This window comes from Pan paniscus, chromosome 5 (assembly GCF_029289425.2).
Source record: "Pan paniscus chromosome 5, NHGRI_mPanPan1-v2.0_pri, whole genome shotgun sequence".
Lineage (NCBI taxonomy): Eukaryota > Metazoa > Chordata > Mammalia > Primates > Hominidae > Pan > Pan paniscus.
The window spans coordinates 102392903-102411099 of NC_073254.2; the positions used below are offsets into that span (position 1 = coordinate 102392903).

Here is an 18197-nt window from a genome sequence, read left to right on the forward strand (position 1 = left end):
GCCACCATATCCAGCTAATTTTTGTATTTTTGTAGAGATGGGGTTTCACCATGTTGGCCAGGCTGGTCTTCAACTCCTGACCTCAGGTGATTTGCTCACCTTGGCCTCCCAAAATGTTGGGATTTCAGGTGTGAGCCACTGCGCCCAGCCCATATTGTCATTATTTATGTATTTATTTGTTTTTATATGTTTTCTGTCTCCAGTTGATTGAATCCAGGGATATGGAACCCACAGATAAGAACTGATTATATTAGGCCAGTGAAGTAAAATGGCTGCCTGAAAGGTAAGAAAACAAATGAGGATTCAATGAAAACAGCAAAGACAGAAATCTCCCCAGGAAAGCTGAGAACAGAGATTGGTTGTTGGTCAATTCATTTGTGCCCCATTGATATTCAACATTGACTGGATTGTATAACTTTCTTTCTTCACTAACATCAGGTTATTATTATTGGCGCTAGGTTTTTTCTTCCCATTTGTGCATGGTTTAACACATCTCCCAAAATGAGACTGTCATGCAGGGATATATTGTAAAAAAGCATTGGAAGAATGAGAAAAGTGGTAGTAGTAAGTCCACTGGATGATAGAGTAGAGAGGAAACATTATTCTGCCCAAGATAAGAAAATTATAATAGAAATAAGATGGTGATCATTAGCAAAGTATTTAAGTTCTCTCCTCCTACAAACAGCAGAGAGTTCTCATGACTCTCCAGGTTTTTCTTTGTTCAATGGCTTCACAGAAGGTGATAAGTGAATAATAGATAACACTCAGTGAAGTTAAGCAAGGGCTTCTAGAGAGTAGAGAAGATGATTCCATAGGCTAAGAGCTAAAGGGAAAGTCTTGGTTACTTTCAAAATTCATTACATGAAGGAGAGTTCCAAAAAGTCCTAGAAACTTAAATATAAAAGTGATTGCAACATTTATGTGGCCAACAAATATACAAAAAAAAGCTCAACATCACTGATCATTAGAGAAATGCAAATCAACACCACAATGAGATACCATCTCATGCCAGTCAGAATGGCAATTATTAAAAAGTCAAGAAACAATAGATGCTGGAGGGGCTGTGGAGAAATAGGAACACTTTTACACTGTTGGTGAGAATGTAAATTAGTTCAACCATTGTGGAAGACAGTGTGGCCATTCCTCAAGGATCTAGAACCAGAAATACCATTTTACCCAGCAATCCCATTACTGGGTATATACTTAAAGGAATATAAATCATTCTACTATAAAGACACATGCACACATATGTTTACTGCACCACTATTTACAATAGCAAAGACATGGAACCAACCAAATGCCCATCAATGGTAGACTGGATAAAGAAAATGTGGCACATATACACCATGGAATACCATACTATGCAGCCATAAAAAGGATTGAGATCATGTCCTTTGCGGGGACATGGATGAAGCTGGAAACATCATCTTCAGAAAACTAACACAGAAACAGAAAACCAAACACCACATGTTCTCACTCATAAGTGGAAGTTGAATAATGAAGACACATGGACACAGGGAGGGGAAAAACACACACCAGGGACAGTCAGGGGGTAGGGGGTGAGGGGAAGGAGAGCATTAGGACAAATAGCTAATGCATGAGGGGCTTAAAACCTAGATGATGGGTTGATAGGTGCAGCAAACCACCATGGTACCCGTATATGCATGTAACAAACCTTCACGTTCTGCACTTGTATCCCAGAACTTAAAGTAAAATTAAAAAAAAAAAAAAGTGAATGCAAACTAAAGTCTGTCACAGCTTCTCAGCAAGACAATGTGTCAGTGATTCTGATTAAAGTGAATGGACTCTATAGACAGAGGTTGCTCAGGAATCCCTGAGATCTTGATGGAGAGCAATCTCTGTGTTTGATTGTATTTGGTGCAGGATTTTCTGTTAATTAAACCTTTTAATATAAGTCTATAGCAAGAATCCTTGTATTGGATTCAAATATTTCTTGGTTCTGAGGCAGGGGAAGAGCAAGGAGGGGATTACAGCAGTGAATAATATTACATGAAATTAATCACCACTGAGTTTTTTCTTTTTTTTTTGAGAAAAAGTTTTGCTCTTGTTGCCCAGGCTGAAGTGCAACGGCGTGATCTCGGCTAACTGCAACCTCCACCTCCCGGGTTCAAGCAATTCTCCTGCCTCTGCCTCCTGAGTAGCTGGGATTACAGGTGCCCAGCACCACACCTGGCTAATTTTTTGTATTTTTAGTAGAGACGGTGTTTCACCATGTTGGCCAGGCTGGTCTCAAACTCCTGATGCTGGGTGATCCACCTGCCTCAGCCTCCCAAAGAGCTGGGATTACAGGTGTGAACCACCGTGCCCAGCCTACTCACAAGGTATTTATAAAAGACTGATTACAGGATGATTGCATCACCCATGTTAATGATTTTCCTATTCTTTATTAATTGTGATTCTAGCTATTGAATCAATGTGATACTTCAGCACAGGGTCTGATAGTCTTCAAAGTTCTTGCTCTTGTGTTAAATGAAGATAAACTATATCAATCTCTCTCCTGAAAATTTTTAACCTAATACAAAGTCATATTATTCAATGACTAACAGATTTTTTTTTCCTGGTAAACTTTTTTTTTCTTTTATCCCTTTGACAGAATAGCAATGTGGTATGTTATTAGCCTGATAAATAGATATACATTCATACATATGGAGACTACTTTGCCGTTATAAACAAGTAAGTTGGGTTTCAAAAGTTCAAATTTCAATCAGCTGATTGGAACTTAGAATGATTGTATGTATACAAATATTGTTAGAATGTGGTGTTTTAAAAATATGCTCCCATGGGACACTAGTGTCCCATAAGGGGAATTCTTATAGAAAAATATAAGAGAGAGTAATGCTGTTTCTCCAATATTCAGGGTAATGTAATTCATGGATGTCATTTTCTTGGTTTTAACAGTTTTCCCCATGTAGTTTCTCCGAATAATAAAAGACCATTTGTTGGTGGCTCACGCCTATAATCCCAGCACTTTGGGAGGCCGAGGCGGGCGAATCACGAAGTCAGGAGTTCAAGACCAGCCTGACCAACATGCTGAAACCTCGTCTTTACTAAAAACAAAAAAAATTAGCCGGGCGTGGTGGCATGTGCCTGTAATCCCAGCTACTCAGGAGGCTGAGGCAGGAGAATTGCTTGAACCCGAGAGGCGGAGGTTGCAGTGAGCAGAGATGGAGCCACTGCACTCCAGCCTGGGTGACAGAGGGAGACGCCTTCTCAAAAAAAAAAAAAAAAAAAAAAAGACCATTTGTATTAGTCTGTTTTCAAGCTGCTGATATAGACATACCTAAGACAGGGAAGAAAAAGTTTAATTGGACTTACAGTTCCCCATGGCTGGGGAGGCCTCAGAATCATGGTAGGAGGTGAAAGGCACTTATTTGTGGTGGCAGCAAGAGAAAATGAGGAAGAAGCAAAAGTGGAAACCCCTGATGAACCCATTAGATCTCTTGAGACTTATTCATTATTACGAGAATAGCATGGGAAAGACAGACCCCCATGATTCAATCACCTCCCTCTGGGTCCCTCTCACAACACGTTGGAATTCTGCCAGATACAATTCAAGTTGAGATTTGGGTGGGGACACAGCCAACCCATATCACCATTTGAGAGCTTATTGTGAGCTAAATTCTTTACATACATCATTTCATTTGATCTTCACAAGGATCACATTTTATAGATAGAAAAACTCTAATTTTCCATTGGCTACTCAAATACTAGGTGGTAGAGCCAGTGTGATAAATTTAAAACATGTCCACAGGCCAGGTGCAGTGGCTCACGCCTGTAACCCCAGCACTTTGGGAGGCTGAGGCGGGTGGGTCATGAGGTCAGGAGATCGAGATCATCCTGGCTAACATGGTGAAACCCCATCTTTACAAAAAATGCAAAAAAAAAAAAATTAGCCAGGCATGGTGGCGGGCACCTGTAGTCCCAGCCACTCAAGAGCCTGAGGCAGGAGAATGGTGTGAACCCAGGAGGCACAGCTTGCAGTGAGCCAAGATCGTGCCACTGCACTCCAGCCTGGGCGACAGAGCGAGACTCTGTCTCAAAAAAAAAAAAATGTCCACAAACACTTTCACATTTCTCCTATTGACAGTCTATGTCCCTTTCCCTTAAATGTGGGCTGGCCTTAGGGACTCACTTGTAACCAATAGAATCCATTGGAAATGACACTGTGTGACTTCTGAGGCTAGGTTAGAAAAGATCAACAGCTTTCAACTGGCTCTTTTGTGATGCTTTTCTAGTAGAAACCAACTGGCATGTGAGAAATCTGACCATCCTGAAACCTTCATGCTAAAGAGGCCACATGTAGGTTCTTTGCTTTATAGCCTACTATCAACTATGAGCCATGTAAGTGAGCCATTTAAACGTCCAGCACAATTGAGCCTTCAGAAGCCTGCAGCTCCATGTCTGACTTGAACTGTATGAGACACTCCAGGTGAGAACAACCTAGTTGTTTTGTTGTGGTTGCTGTTTTTGAGATGGTGTCTTGCTCTGTTGCCCAGGCTGGATTGCAGTGGCGTGATCTCAGCCCACTGTAACCTCTGCCTCCCAGGTTCAACAGATTCTCATACCTCAGCCTCCCAAGTAGCTGGAATTACAGATGCACACCACCAGGCCTGCCTAATTTTTTTATTTTTGGTAGAGAAGGGGTTTTGCCATGTTGCCCAGGCTGATCTTGAGCACCTAGACTCAAGTGGTCCGCCCGCCTTGGCATCCCAAAGTGTTTGGATTATAGGCATGAGCTGCCATGCCCTGCCCTTGTTGTTGTTTTATATCACTAATTATTGGGGCAATTAATTATGCAGTAATAATAATCAGAACAGCCAGTAATAGAACTTGGGTCTTTGGAACTCTAAATTTCATCTTAAGGTACACATTTTACTGCTTCTTTAAACTTCTGATACTGTTATTATTTTTTTAATAATAAAATCTAGTATGAGGCTCAATTTAGTATACAATTATATACTTAGCTATTTAAGTTTAGTATATCCGTAGTTCTTTGGGTTGTACAAAATTTTCCCTGAATTCTATTCTCTTGCCTGTTTACAAACTAGGGAATCACTACTTTACAATTAACGGTAAAGTTCTCATTCACTTAGCTAACATTCACTGAGTACCCATGATCTGTTAGGCAGTGTAAAAACTGTGCACCCAAGTATGAATAAACATAAGCTTTATCACCTCGTCAATGACAGAAGGCTTAGAGAAAATGGGGAAAGATGCACATACAAACAAATAAGACAACAAAATAAGAAGAGTTCTATAACAAAGGAGAATACAAAGAGATGATGGTTAAGCAAAGTTGAAAAGTTTAATTTTGGCTGGGCGCAGTGGCTCACACCTGTAATCCCAACACTTTGAGAGGCCAAGGTGGGTGGATCACCTGAGGCCAGGAGTTCGAGGCTAGCCTGGCCAACATGGCGAAATCCTGTCTCTACTAAAAGTACAAAAAATTAGCCGGGCGTGGTGGCAGGCACCTGTAATCCCAGCTACTTGGGAGGCTGAGGCAGGAGAATTGTTTGAACCCGCGAGGCTGAGGCTGCAGTGAGCTGAGATCTCACCATTGCACTCTAGCCTGGGCAACAAGAGTGAAACTCTATCTCAAAATAATAATAATACATAAATAAATAAATAAATAAATAAATGAAAGAAAAGTTTAATTTCTCAGGTAACTGCAGGAAGGAGGAGAGGAGAATGGAGAAGAAAAAAAAAAAAACTTCCTGGGTTGGTTACCCTATAGTACTAACCTCAAGTTCTTAGTCTAGAACCTTCAAGAAGGAAAAGGGTGGAGGGAAGAATCCAAAGGACAAAAGCTAAGATAGCCCTTCTGGAAAAAACAGCTCTGGAAGGATTTTGGGTTTAAGAGAATCCAGAGGTAGGCATTCAGGTGTTTTTCTGCCAAGAGAGTTTCTAAGTTTAAGAATGCCTGAATTCAATCCACCAGATGTTGACTTTGGATAAAGACATTTTCTGTCTTTTTTCCCCCTATAAAATAATGATAATCAGCAGGGCCCGGTGGCTCATGTCTGTAATCCCAGCACTTTGGGAGGCTGGGGTGGGTGGATCACGAGGTCCAGAGTTCAAGACCAGCCTGGCCAAGATGGTGAAACCCCACCTCTACTGAAAAAAAAAAATACAAAAATTAGCCAGGTGCAGTGGCGGGTGCCTGTAACCCCAGCTACTCGGGAGGCTGAGGCAGGAGAATCGCTTGAACCCGGTGGGTGGAGGTTGCAGTAAGCCAAGATCACGCCACTGCACTCCAGCCTGGGCGACAGGGTGAGACTATGTCTCAAATAATAATAATAATAATCATCATCATCATCATTCTTATTACTAAACAAATTTGTGTTTTCAGAGTAATGAATGAGGTAATGTCTAGAAAGATCCCTGATTTCCTTGCTAAAAAAAGCAATGCTACAGGGATAGAAGTTATCATTATTCCAGCAGTTTTGGTGTATAGTTTAAGAATGAAGAAAACATCTATCTTTATTCAAGCAGTGTGGCCTACTCAAGGGAGCTATTTTTTAACATATTGTATTTCTTGCTTGATTAGGTAGCAAGCAATGTTTCTCATAATGCTTGTCCCTTGCTCACATCACATCCTTCATTCAGCCACCCAAGAGACAGCCCTGTGTGTTTATTTAGTTAGTGAGTTGGTAATTTTGTACCCACTTTTATTTTCTTACTTTTTTTTTTTGGTTTGCCCAGTCTTCTTTTGTTTTGGAAACTGTGTTTTTGGGAACAGTTAGGGCTGTCAATCTCATGGCGCCATCAGTTCTGCTAAAGGTGAACTTATGACTCAGGTTGGCCAATAGAGTATTGTATTTCCCTTCAAATACAGTAATTAGTCCAAGGATGGGTATGTGATCCAGGTGGTGCCAGTATTTTTCAAGGATTGATATGGATGATTGTGGAGAGAGGGTAATCTACTCATATGAGTTCCTGAACTACAAAGATTATGTAAGCCTAGTGTTGTCAGGAGTCATTTTCTCCGTGATGTAGACACAGCCAGCCTACAAAACAAAACCAACACCAAACACCCACTATAATTAACAGATGAATACATGTAGACAATGATTCCGAAACTTTCGTTTAAACCCCTAGTTCTATGTTACCAGCCTTTGGACTTTTTAAATGAGCCAATACATTTATTTTTTTTTTCTTTCTGGCCTAAGCTAGTTTAAATTAGGATTCTGTCACTTCCAACCAAGAATCCTGGCTAACTAAATTAAAGCTCGTATATGAATTCATAATTTTGGAAACAACTTTCACCATCCATATATCACCTCACTACCCTCCTTCCAAACTCCCTGACATAGTCATTCAATGTATTATGGTTGCTAGGAGCAAAGGCTCGAAAGTCAGACTGAACTGGGTTCTACTATCAGCTCAGCCATGTGCAAGCTGTATGATTCTGAGCAAACCCATGACTTCTTGAAACCTGTTTTCTCTGTAAAATAAGGACATTATACTGTGGATTTTTTTTTTTTTCTGAGACAGAGTTTCACTCTTGTTGCCCAGGCTGGAGTGCAATGGTGCGATCTTGGCTCACTGCAACCTCCGCCTTCTGGTTTCAAGCAATTCTCCAGCCTCAGCCTCCTGAGTAGCTGGGATTACAGGTGACAGCCAGCATGCCCTGCTAATTTTTGTATTTTTAGTAGAGATGGGGTTTTGCCATGTTGGCCAGGCTAGTCTCAAACTCCTGACCTCAGGTGATCTGCCCACCCCGGCCACCCAACCTGCTGGGATTACAGGCGTGAGCCACTGTGCCAGACCCTACCCTGTGCATCTGCTATATTTTTAAGTGATTCGTGTAAAGTTTTCAGCTCAATTCCTAACGGATTTTAGGATCTAATTGAATGTTAGTCATTTTACCACCTCCTCTACAGGCTATCCTGGGCACAAAGAATGTAAAAGAAGGACTTGGCCAACATGTATGTCCAAGGATACTTTTATATTTAATTCCTCAAATTACATCAGAGTTAACTTTACAGAGGACAGGATTCTCCCTTTAGAAATTTCATGACATTCTGTCTTGAACATCTCAGTGTAATCAAGCACATGAAGGTCAGAGCTATATCCTCTGCTCCAAACTGCTCCCAGGAGTTAAGGTGTCACTGACTCATCTGGGGAGTTAAGTTAAATAGAAGCCTCTTTGAGAAATTCTTCCATCATTCCCTTGGCAACTGTAGACCCAACAAGGGGAAGGAGCCCCTGGCAGCAGCCAAACTGGCTGGAAATAATGAAGGGTTTATATTGCAGCACCCATTTTGTGCAAAAAACAAACCAGAAAAAAAAGACATGCTCTCAAATTAGTATTCAGCTCTGATATGGTTTGGCTCTGTGTCCCCACACAAATCTTTTTTTTTTTTTTTTTTTTTTTTTTTTGAGACAGAGTCTCACTTTGTTGCCCAGGCTGGAGTGCAGTGGCGCGATCTCGGCTCACTGCAAGCTCCGCCTCCCAGGTTCACGCCATTCTCCTGCTTCAGCCTCCCGAGTAGCTGGGACTACAGGTGCCTGCCACCATGCCTGGCTAATTTTTTTGTATTTTCAGTAGAGACGGGGTTTCACTGTGTTAGCCAGGATGGTCTCGATCTCCTGACCTCGTGATCCGCCCGCCTCGGCCTCCCAAAGTGCTAGGATTACAGGAGTGAGCCACCACGTCAGGCTTCCCACACAAATCTTATCTTGAATTGTAATAATTCCCACGCGTGGAGGGAGAGACCTGGTGAGAGGTTATTCGATCATGGAGGCAGGTTTCCCCCTTGCTGTTCTCATGATAGTGCATGAGTTCTCACGAGATCTAGTTGTTTGATAAGTTTCTGGTGCTTCCCCCTTGTCTTTCTCTCTCTCCTGATGCCTTGTGAAGAAGCTATTTGCTTCTCCTTTGCCTTCTGCCATGATTGTGAGTTTCCTGAGGTCTCCCCAGCCATGCAGAACTGTGAGTCAATTAAACTTCTTTTCTTTATAAATTATCCAGTCTCAGGTAGTATCTTTATAACAGTGTGAAACAGACTAATAGACACATTTTCATGAATAGCTAATCTTAATGTTATTGTTCTTGTTTGTTCTGACTGATTCATATAAGATTCACATGACCCTATTTCTACATTCTAAGTTAACAGTGAAAGTTCATCACAGTGGGTGTCAGTATTAATTAAACAATGCAACTGAAACCCAACTATTCCAGTTAAGACATCCCTAACCTCTCTTGCCATCTTGGACTATTTTATTTTATATTCCTCAAAATGACTAAAGTCCTGCCTCCATTCCCCAACATCTCACTGGCAGACTAGGTGTCTGGTAGAGGTCTATTTCCTGATTCATAGATGGCACCTTCTCCATGTGTCCTCACATGGTGGAAGGGGCTAGCTAGCTCTCTATGGTCTTTAAGAAGGTCATGATTCCTAATAGTGAGGGATATGCTCTTACAATATAATCACCTCCCAAAGGCCTTACCTCGTAATACTGTCACCTTGAGGATTAGGATTTCAGCATATGAATTTGGAAGGGGACAGACATTGAGACCATAGCAAGTGAGGCACAAACAGATTCCAAAAGCCAGAGAAAAGATACAAGGTTGATTCTTCCTCAAGGCTTGTATTAGTCCATTCCCACACTGCTATGAAGAAATACCTGAGATTGGGTAATTTATAAAGGAAAGAGGTTTAATTGATTCACAGTTCTGCAAGGCTGGGAAAGCCTCAGGTAGCTTATAGTCATGGCGAAAGGGGAAACAAACACGTCCTTCTTCACAGGGCGGCAGGAGAGACAAGTGAGAAGCAAACGGGGAAAAGCCCTTTAAAAAACCATCAGATCGCATGAGAACTCACTCACTATCACAAGAACTGCATGGGGAAAACCACCCCCATGATTCAATTATCTCCACCTGGTCCCACCCTTCACATGTGGGGATTATTACAATTCAAGGTGAGATTTGGGTGGGCACACAGAGCCAAACCATATCAGGGCTGAATACTAATTTGTGGGGATGTCTTTGTTTTCTGGTTTGATTTTTGCACAAAATGGGTTCTTCAATATAAACCCTTCAGTATTTCCAGCCAGTTTGGCTGCAGGTGGGGATCACAGTTTGAGATGAGATTTGGGTGAGGACACAGAGCCAAACCATGTCAGTGTGTTTCTGAATGTAATTTTTTTTTTTTTTTTAAGATGGAGTCTTGCTCTTGTCGCCCAGGCTGGAGTGCAGTGATGTGATCTCGGCTCACCACAACCTCTGCCTCCCGGACTCAAGCAATTCTCCTGCCTCAGCCTCCTGGGTAGCTGGGATTACAGGCGCCCACCACCATACCCAGCTAATTTTTTTTTTTTTAGTAGAGACAGAGTTTCACCATGTTGGCCAGGCTGGTCTCAAACTCCTGACCTCAGGTGATCCGCCCACCTCGGCCTCCCAAAGTGCTGGGGTTACAGACGTGAGCCACTGCTCCCAGCCGAATTTCAAATATTTAAAAATAATTTTGAAAGTAGCAAGAGAATGCATGGTGGTTTATGTTGAGGAAACCAGCCCCACACCACCCAGCGGGTACCCCGAGTCCCGGGGCGACAAAGGAGTTAGAAAGAGACAGAATAAGCATTTAAAAGGCGGGTCCAGAGGACCGGAGCATCGGAGGCTTGCTCGCGGCCCAGAGCTCTCGGGCTCCCCACAATTTATTGGTTTACAAGCTGTTTGTTCTTCGGGCAGATGGGAGTTGGGAGGAAGGGATGAGGAAAAGGATGAATCAGTGGAGGAGAACTCGTGAGTCATTCTATAAGATGTACAGCAGTGGCAGCTTCCGTGAATTTCCTTGAGCAAAGGCGTGTGTCTAAACTACTTAAGATCTTTAACTTATCGGAACTGAAACAGGTGGGAGCAGGTTTCAGGAGGAGCCAAGGTGTTTGATTATACTCCACTGCTTCAAGGGAGTGTTATCTCCCTGAGCAACCTGTGGAATCCCGCTGAGCGATTATGCTCTCTGGGCATAAAGACATGAAGGCAATAAGGAGACTTTTCTCCTCAGAGGTCGCCATGGCTTCCCATGGGTGTCTCACACGGGGGAGACCAACTCAGCTGGCATCCCAGAAACTCTCTTTCCCACAGTTTACACTGACAAATGAGAAATTATACATAAGTGCTTAGAATAATACCTGACACAAACTAATGCTATATGTATGTATGTTTGGTGCTCCTTTCTTTCTCTTTCTTTCTTTCTTTCCTTCTTTCTTTCTTTCTTTCTTTCTTTCTTTCTTTCTTTCTTTCTCTTTCTTTCTTTCTTTTCTTTCTTTTTCTCTTTCTCTCTCTCTCTCTCTATCCCTCTTTCTTTCTTTCTTTCTTTTTTTTTTTTAAACAAGGGCTTGCTCTGTTGCTCTGGCTGGAGTGAATGGCATGATCTCTGCTCACTGCAAGCTTCACCTTCTGGGCTCAAGTGATCCTCCCACCTCAGCCTCCCAAGTAGCTACTTTTGTACTACCAAGTACTACAGGCATGAACCATCATGCCCAGCTCCTTTATGTATTTTTTGTAGAGACAGGGTTTCACCATGTTGAGCAGGCTGGTGTCAAATTCCTGGGCTCAAGCCTTTTGCTTGCCTCAGGCTCCCAAAGGCAGGGATTGTAGCTGTGAGCCACCATGCTCAGCCTTGATGTTTTATTCTTTTAAAAGAGAAACATCCATTCATAAATACCTTCTTAATATAAGGCCATACAAGTACAGTAGGATAATGTGTTAACCTGTTTTGTATTGCTATAAAGGAATACGGGAGGCTCAGTAATTTAGTAAGAGATTTATTTGGCTCATGGTTCTGCATGGTGCCAGCATCTGCTAAGCGTCTGATGAAGTCTCAGGAAGCTTTTACTCATGGTGGAAGGTGAAAGGGGAGCAGGCATGTCACATGGCAAGAGAGGGAGCAAGATAGAGGGAAGAGGTGTCAGTCTCTGAACAATCAGTTCTCCTGTGAATGAATATAGTAACAACACACTCATTACCATGGGGAGGGCACCAAGCCATGTATGAGCGATATGCTGCCATGACCCAAACACCTCCCACTAGGTTCCACCTCCAACATTGGAGATCACATTTCATCATGAGATTTTGAGGAGACAAATATCCCAACCATATTAGATAGATAGGTAAGTAGGTAGTTAGGTAGGTAGGTAGGTAGATAAACATGTACATAGATGGATAGGTGGATAGATAGGTAGAAAGGTGGATAAATAGATTTAAAATAAGATATTAAACATAGCTAATGTTACATTGTTGTTATTTTTGTCGTTATTGTTATGATCTGGATTTCATTGTATAAACAGTGGCTCACTTTTATTCCTCTTTTTATTTTTCTGCGCTAAAATTGTGATTTCTGATTCTCATAAGGGTCATGAAGCTACATATTTCAAGAAATGCAGACTTAAGTACAAAAATGTAACTGTGTTGATGGTTTATTGAAAGCATCATTGATGGAAGAGATAACTTTTATTATTCACAGGAAAACAAACACAGATATTATTTTTGTATACTATGTGCAGGATGGAATTTCAAACACTTTAGATAGTGTTGATACACAGAACTACCTTTCTATTATTATCCCATTTCACAGAGGAGGAAATTGAAGTACAGAGAAGTTAACATGCTAGAGGTTTCACAGCTATTAAGTAGCAAGACCAGGATTGAAACCAAGGTAGTCCAATTCCAGAGCAGAATCTGTCAATGACCAAGTTACCTAATATTTCAGAAAGCCAGAAACAGTCAGATAAATAATCCACCTTGGTTCATCTCTCTTAGTATTTTATTTTCATTTTTGGGGACACAATTCTAAAACTACTTAAAATAGACTGATTATTCCTTTATAAATTATGTGGGAAAGCAATAACTTAAGTTTACTCACTTTTTTTTTAAAAACAAGTATTTAATGAGCACCTACTAAGTGCCAGAAACTCTTCTGGGCATGGGGCTAAGCAGTGAAAGAAATCGATGACTTCATGGAACTTATGTTCTAGAGAAGTGGATATAGATAATAAACTAAATAAGTATAAATATTATAAAGAAAAATAGAGAAGAAGTTTGAGCAGACAGGAAAGGCCTCACCAAGCAAGTTGTTCATTTGCTTAGGAAATCATGGAGAAGGGGAAAGAAATATTGTGTTCACAATTTCCCATTTACTTTTAGTGTCTTTTCTACTAAGACAATTCTTTACTGGGAGCTAGGTCACCACAGGGACCTACTTGCCATGATTTTAGAAATTCACACTTCAATAGATGCAAAGCCAGAAGGTTGCAGGCCCTTTCTATGCAATGCTACCCTGTGCTAGGATGCACCCACAAGTCTGCAGTTCATGAAAGATTCTTCCAAGCCAGAGCAGCTTCTATACTTGATCAACTTATCATTCAAATAATGTGGGAGATTTAAACTTAGCCAAATTCCTTGAGCAGTTCAGTGTCCTTTCACACAGGACATTTGGCTTGTCAAAAGAAAAGTTGGATTGCCTGAGGCTTGATGTTAAACATGTCTGAAGTTGGAGACACTGCATGAGACTTTTGCTTCTCTTTCTATCTTGCATACATGTTTGTTTGTGCTAAAAAGGCAACATTGTCAAAACACCTACAGAGATATCACAATAGAAGTGCAAAATCACACTATGAAATCATGCTGATAAAGAATGTGTTTTCCCTGATGGGACGTATCTCAAAATAATAACAGCTATTTATGAGAAACCCACAGCCAATATCATACTGAATGGGCAAAAACTGGAAGCATTCCCTTTGAACACTGGCACAAGACAGGGATGCCTCTCTCACCACTCCTATTCAACATAGTGTTGGAAGTTATGTCCAGGGCAATCAGGAAAGAGAAAGAAATAAAGGGTATTCAATTAGGAAAAGAGGAAGTCAAATTGTCCCTGTTTGCAGATGACATGATTGTATATTTAGAAAACCCCATCGTCTCAGCCCAAAATCTCCTTAAGCTGATAAGCAACTTCAGCAAAGTCTCAGGATACAAAATCAACGTGCAAAAATCACAAGCATTCCTAAACACCAATAGGAAACAAACAGAGAGCCAAATCATGAGTGAACTCCCATTCACAATTGCTTTGAAGAGAATAAAATACCTAGGAATACAACTTACGAGGGATGTGAAGGACCTCTTCAAGGAGAACTACAAACCACTGCTCAATGAAATAAAAGATGACACAAACAAATGGAAAAACATTCCATGCTCATGGATAGGAAGAATCAATATTGTGAAAATGGCCATACTGCCCAAGGTAATTTATAGATTCCATGCCATCCTCATCAAGCTACCAATAACTTTCTTCACAGAATTGGAAAAAACGACTTTAAAGTTCATATGGAACAAAAAAGAGCCTGCATTGCCAAGTCAATCCTAAGCCAAAAGAACAAAGCTGGAGGCATCACGCTACCTGACTTCAAACTATACTATAAAGCTACAGTAACCAAAACAGCATGGTATTGGTACCAAAACAGAGATATAGACCAAAGGAACAGAACAGAGCCCTCAGAAATAATTCCACACATCTACAACTATCTGATGTTTGACAAACCTGAGAAAAACAAGCAATGGGGAAAGGATTCCCTATTTAATAAATGGTGCTGGGAAAACTGGCTAGACATATGTAGAAAGCTGAAACTGCATCCTTTCCTTACACCTTATATAAAAATCAATTCAAGATGGATTAAAGACTTACATGTTAGACCTAAAACCATAAAAATCCTCAGAGAAAACCTAGGCAATACCATTCAGGACATAGGCATGGGCAAGGACTTCATGTCTAAAACACCAAAAGCAATGGCAACAAAAGCCAAAATTGACAAATGGGATCTCATTAAACTAAAGAGCTTCTGCACAGCAAAAGAAACTATCATCAGAGTGAACAGGCAACCTACAGAATGAGAGAAAATTTTTACAATCTACCCATCTGACAAAGGGCTAATATCCAGAATCTACAAAGAACTTAAACAAATTTACAAGAAAAAAATCAAACAACCCCATCAAAAAGTGGGCAAAGGATATGAACAGATACTTCTCTAAAGAAGACATTTATGCAGCCAACAGACACATGAAAAAATGCTCATCATCACTGGCCATCAGAGGAATGCAAATCAAAACCACAATGAGATACCATCTCATGCCAGTTAGAATGGCAATCATTAAAAAGTCAGGAAACAACAGGTGCTGGAGAGGATGTGGAGAAATAGGAATGCTTTTACACTGTTGGTGGGACTGTAAACTAGTTCAACCATTGTGGAAGACAGTGTGGCAATTCCTCAGGGATCTAGAACTAGAAATACTATTTGACCCAGCCATCCCATTACTGGGCTAATATGATTTATAAACCCAAAGGATTATAAATGATGCTGCTATAAAGACACATGCACACATATGTTTATTGTGGCACTATTCACAATAGCAAAGACTTGGACCCAACCCAAATGTCCATCAGTGATAGGATTAAGAAAATGTGGCACAATGTACAAAAATCACAAGCATTCTTATACACCAACAACAGACAAACAGAGAGCCAAATCATGAGTGAACTCCCATTCACAATTGCTTCAAAGAGAATAAAATACCTAGGAATCCAACTTACAAGGGATGTGAAGGACCTCTTCAAGGAGAACTACAAACCACTGCTCAAGGAAATAAAAGAGGATACAAACAAATGGAAGAACATTCCATGCTCATGGGTAGGAAGAATCAATATCATGAAAATGGCCATACTGCCCAAGGTAATTTACAGATTCAATGCATTCTCCATCAAGCTGCAAATGACTTTCTTCACAGAATTGGAAAAAACTACTTTAAAGTTCATATGGAACCAAAAAAGAGCCTGCATCGCCAAGTCAATCCTAAGCCAAAAGAACAAAGCTGGAGGCATCACACTACCTGACTTCAAACTATACTACAAGGCTACAGTAACCAAAACAGCATGGTACTGGTACCAAAACAGAGATATAGATCAATGGAACAGAACAGAGCTCTCAGAAATAATGTCGCATATCTACAACTATCTGATCTTTGACAAACCTGAGAAAAACAAGCAATGGGGAAAGGATTCCCTATTTAATAAATGGTGCTGGGAAAACTGGCTAGCCATATGTAGAAAGCTGAAACTGGATCCCTTCCTTACACCTTATACAAAAATCAATTCAAGATGGGTTAAAGACTTAAACGTTAGACCTAAAACCATAAAAACCCTAGAAGAAAACCTAGGCATTACCATTCAGGACATAGGCATGGGCAAGGACTTCATGTCTAAAACACCAAAAGCAATGGCAACAAAAGACAAAATTGACAAATGGGATCTCATTAAACTAAAGAGCTTCTGCACAGCAAAAGAAACTACCATCGGAGTGAACAAGCAACCTACAAAATGGGAGAACATTTTTGCAACCTACTCATCTGACAAAGGGCTAATATCCAGAATCTACAATGAACTCAAACAAATTTACAAGAAAAAACAAACAACCCCATCAAAAGTGGGTGAAGGACATGAACAGACACTTCTCAAAAGAAGACATTTATGCAGCCAAAAGACACGTGAAAAAATGCTCACCATCACTGGCCATCAGAGAAATGCAAATCAAAACTACAATGAGATACCATCTCACACCACTTAGAATGGCAATCATTAAAAAGTCAGGAAACAACAGGTGCTGGAGAGGATGTGGAGAAATAGGAACACTTTTACACTGTTGGTGGGACTGTAAACTAGTTCAACCATTGTGGAAGTCGGTGTGGCGATTCCTCAGGGATCTAGAACTTGAAATACCATTTGACCCAGCCATCCCATTAGTGGGTATATACCCAAAGGACTATAAATCATGCTGCTATAAAGACACATGCACATGTATGTTTATTGCGGCATTATTCACAATAGCAAAGACTTGGAACCAACCCAAATGTCCAACAATGACAGACTGGATTAAGAAAATGTGGCACATATACACCATGGAATACTATGCAGCCATAAAAAATGATGAGTTCATGTCCTTTGTAGGGACATGGATGAAATTGGAAATCATCATTCTCAGTAAACTATCGCAAGAACAAAAAACCAAACACCGCATATTCTCACTCATAGGTGGGAATTGAACAATGAGACCACATGGACACAGGAAGGGGAACATCACACTCTGGGGACTGTTGTGGGGTGGGGGGAGGGGGGAGGGATAGCATTGGGAGATATACCTATTGCTAGATGACGAGTTAGTGGGTTCAGTGCACCAGCATGGCACATGTATACATATGTAACTAACCTGCACATTGTGCACATGTACCCTAAAACTTAAAGTATAATAATAATAAATCAAAAAAAAAAAAAGAAAAAGAAAATGTGGCACATATACACCATGGAATACTATGCAGCCATAAAAAAGGATGAGTTCATGTCCTTTGTAGGGACATGGATGAAGCTGGAAACCATCATTCTGAGCAAACTATCGCAAGGACAGAAAACCAAACACTGCATGTTCTCACTGATAGGTGGGAATTGAACAATGAGAACACTTGGACACAGGGTGGGGAACATCACACACTGGGGCCTGTCGTGGGGTTGGGGGAGGGAGGAGGGATAGCATTAGGAGATATACCTAATATAAATGATGAATTACAGGTGTAGCACACCAACATGACACATGTATACATATGTAACAAACTTGCACGTTGTGCACATGTACTCTAGAACTGAAAGTATAAAAAAAAAAGAATGTGTTTTCCCATGAATTTTCATAAATGATCTAGCCTAAACATTCTAGTAAACAACCCCCAAAGCAGGATAAATAAAATTTGAGTAAAATCCCAAGCATGAAGATAATATATTTTAATTTACCAAATAGTTTATTTCTACTGTTTAAAAAATGATTGTCTTAAATGATCATCATGTACTTCAGTTTTCTCACTGCCTTTTCAGGAAGGCCATTTCCTCATTCATTAGACATAATCACAACCAGCTTCTCCGACTTTGAATATCATGGAAAACAAAAGCTACAGACCCAATATATCAGGTGATGCTATGATTTCAGGGCAATTTTGTGCAACCAGTTCTCATAATCAGTGCAGATCTCAGTCTGTGCAAACAAGGAACCCAGTGCGAGAAATGTTAACAAAGAAATGCCTTCTTTAGGAGTACCCTCTCCACCTCTTTCCTCTCCACCTCTTTCCTCTCCACCTATTT

At 40.7% G+C, this 18197-nt stretch overlaps 1 long non-coding RNA gene across 2 annotated transcripts in view; it reads left to right on the forward strand.

The window, feature by feature from the left end:
* LOC117980623 (uncharacterized) overlaps nucleotides 1-18197 on the forward strand; it is a 56107-nt gene that overhangs the window by 1376 nt on the left and 36534 nt on the right. Inside the window, exons 2-3 of one of the 2 annotated variants that reach the window (XR_008625669.1) lie at nucleotides 204-283; nucleotides 2077-2342. This is a non-coding gene — a long non-coding RNA (uncharacterized LOC117980623). The remainder of the gene's footprint in view (nucleotides 1-203; nucleotides 284-2076; nucleotides 2343-18197) is intronic. The other variant, XR_004672039.2, reaches the window with a different exon arrangement.